Here is a 3,559-nt window from a genome sequence, read left to right as displayed (position 1 = left end):
GTGGGAGTCGAACCGGCAACCTTGTGGTTGAGAGCCCACTGGCCCATGTGGGAATCGAACTGGCAGCCTTTGGAGTTAGGAGCATGAAGCTCCAACCGCCTGAGCCACCGGGCCAGCCTGATATTCTTAAGAAAGAAAAAAAAAATAAACATTTTACTTGTGATTTCTTTTTTGACCCGTGGGTTATTTAGATGTGCGTTCTCTTTCCAAATATTTAGGCATTGTATAGATAGTGATTACTTTGTGGTCAAAGTTCTTATCTGTAGAATTTTAATCCTTTTGAAAATGTTTTGAGACTTGTTTTGTTGTTCAGCATGTGGTGTGTCTTGGTGTATATGCCATGTACACTTGAAAAGAATATATATTCTGTTGATTGTAAGTATTCTATAAATATCAATTAGGTCAAGATGGTGTTTTTCAAGTTTTCTATATTCTTTCTGATTTAATTTGTGGACTTCTATATTTCTTCCTTTGGTTTTTCTCAGTTCTTGCTTTATGTACTTTGAAGCTCTATTATGTGGTGATTTGATGTGTACACATTTAGAAATGTTATATATTACTGATGAATTGGCATTTTTATCATGAAATGTCCTTCTTGATCTCTTTTACTATCCTTGTCTTAAAGTCTACTTTGCTGATATTAATATAACCACTCTAACTTTTTTTATGATTGGTGTTTACATGGTATATCTTTTCCTGTTCTTTTCTTTTAACCAATCTGTGTTTTTGGTACATAAAGTGAGTGTTTCTTACAGACAGCAGAGAGTTAAGTCTCTATTTTTTATACAGTCTGACGATGTCTGCTTTGTAATTTGAATGTTTAAACTATTTGCACTTGATATAATCAACAATATGGTTAGTCAATCAAACCTATCTATTAATTGCTACTTATTTTCTATTTGTTTCATTAGTTATTTTGTTCCCTTTTTCCTCTTTACTTGCCACATTTTGAATAGTGTGCGTTTTTCAGTATTCTGTTTTATCTTCTCTATTATTGTTTTATTAGTTATGCCTCTTTTTCGATTTTTTTTTTTAGAGGTTCCCCTATGGTTTACAGTAGGCAACTTGAACATAGCCCCCTTGAACATACATAAATAGTATTATATCACAACACATGTAATTTCAAAACCCTACAACAGCATACTTTTATTTCTCCCATCCCATCCTTTGTGTTATTGCTTTCATACTTTTTACTTCTACATGTTATAGATCCTGCAATACATTGTTATTATTTTGATGTTAAATAGTTACCTTTTAAAGAACTTCTAAAAATGTCTTTTATGTTTATTCACATAATTACCATTTTCAAACGCTCTTAGTTCATTTGGTGAATCTTAGTTTTTGTAGGTTACCATTTTTCTTTCACAGCTGCGTCCATTCTATTAATAAGCCCATTAAAGACATCCTTCATTTTGGTTACGGTGTTTTTGATCTCTAGTATTTCTTTTTGGTCCTTCCTTAGGCTTTCTGCCTCTCTGATAACATTGCCTATCTGTTCTTGCATGCATACTGTCTGCTTTATCGATTAGAGCCCTTAGCTTATTAATCATAGTTATTTTAAATTCCTGGTCTGATGATTCCAACATCTCTGCACTGTCTGGTTCTGATGTTTGTTCTGTCTCTTCAAATTGTGCTTTTAACACTTTGTATGTCTTGTACTTTTTTTTTTTTTGATAGTCCATCATGATATATTGGGTCAAAGGAACTGCTGTGAATAAGTGATTGGTAATGTGGAAGTGAGGTGTGAGGGGGTGGGGAATGTCTGATAGTCCTATGATACGTCTAATTCTTTTTGTAAGCCTATGCACCTGCACTGTGAACCTCAAAGTTTCTCTCAGTTTTTTTCTCCGGATTAGGTGAGACGGGATGGCTGTATTGGGCTGTATTTGGGTATTTCCATTCCCCTAGATCAGTTAGGCTCTGATAACACCCCAGAGGCTTAGAGTCTGGTTAACTAGTTCCTCTGGAAGGCGGGCCTTGTTAAGAACAGGGTGCTCTGGCATATTTCAAGACGGTACCTTTTCCCCTCTTTCTGCTGGAAGCATCATGGGATTTTTCTCTAATATTTGCTGTGAGAACCTGGTTGAGCGCCTGGAGGTAAAACTCAGAAAAGTGTGGAAGCCCTCCTATGACCAGGTTCCCTCGGAGTTTTTAATTCTCAGAACTGTTCACATTGAGCTTCCAACAATTCATCGATTACAGTTCAGAGTTTCCTCCCCAAGCTCTGGTTCCCATGGTGGTATCCACTTGTGAGACTCTGTTCTGGTAAGCCATGATGATTACATACATTTGCCTGTCTCTCCAACCTTGGGGGCAGCAGTTTTCCCTGTGTTCTCACATCTCTTATGGATCCAAGAAGAATTGTTGATTTTTCACTTATTAGGTTGGAGCGGGAACTTCCATGTTCCTTACATACGGAATCAGAAGTCCTATAGTTTTCTTAATCAGAAATCCTATTGTTTCTTTTTTAATCTATAGAAATATTGTTGAGTTTCCTGTAGTGTAGGTCTGGAAGTGAAAAATTGTTTAGCTTTTGTCTGTCTGGAAAAGTTTTTATTTTGCCTTCATGTTTGAAGGATATTTTCTCTGAGGATAGAATTTGTCACTGCAAAGATGTCATTCCAAGTTTTGTGTTTTTTTTTTTTTTTTTTAATTAAATTTATTGGGGTGACAATTGTTAGTAAAATTACATAGATTTCAGGTGTACAATTCTGTATTACATCATCTATAAATCCCATTGTGTGTTCACCACCCAGAGTCAGTTCTCCTTCCATCACCATATATTCGATCCCCCTTACCCTCATCTGTTTTTTTTTTTTTTTATTGCATTGTTTCTAACACAAAGTCTGTAGTCATTCTTATCTTAGTTCCCTGTATATAATGTCTGCTTAAAAGTTGTCTCTCTCACTGTTTATCTGTAATGTGGTTTAGTGTAATTTCTTAGTATTTATCCTGGTTGGGCGTTGTTGAGATCTTTGGATCTGTGTATTTATAATTTTCATAAAATCTGGACAAAATTCAGCCATTCAAATTTTTTTTTTCTACATCCCTCTTCTCTTCTTAGAACCCCAGTTTCACCTATGGCAGACCTCTTGATATTGTCCCACAGATTTAGATTCTGACTCTGCCAGGTACTTACTGTGTGACTGTGGGTATGTCACTCAACTTCTCTGAACTTGTATTTTTCTCATCTATAAAATGGTTGACACAGTCTCTGCCTCTCAGAGTTATTGCGGAGATGAAATGACATTGTATATATAAAGTTCATCACATACTGCCTGGCTCATAGTAGGTCTACTTTATATAAAAGTATTGTTATGAGTATGTGGTATAAGATACCACAGTAGCCAAAATCCTGGTACCAAAGATCCCCGAAGACTGGCATCTCTCTGCAGCCCCACCTGGCCTTTCAAGTGATTAACTGTACTTTTAAATATTTCAAGCAGCCTTAGCTGCTCTGCATTAAAAGTTAATGAGTTTCTATTGAGCTCTTGTCAGATGATTTTAACATCCTTCTGTTGGTCCATTCAAAGCACGGTGTCTTCTCAGGTGGCTCCAA

The sequence above is a fragment of the Rhinolophus sinicus genome, chromosome 14, assembly GCF_057876585.1.
Source record: "Rhinolophus sinicus isolate RSI-liver-muscle chromosome 14, RSI-T2T, whole genome shotgun sequence".
Classification (NCBI taxonomy): domain Eukaryota; kingdom Metazoa; phylum Chordata; class Mammalia; order Chiroptera; family Rhinolophidae; genus Rhinolophus; species Rhinolophus sinicus.
This window is presented reverse-complemented; position numbering follows the sequence as displayed.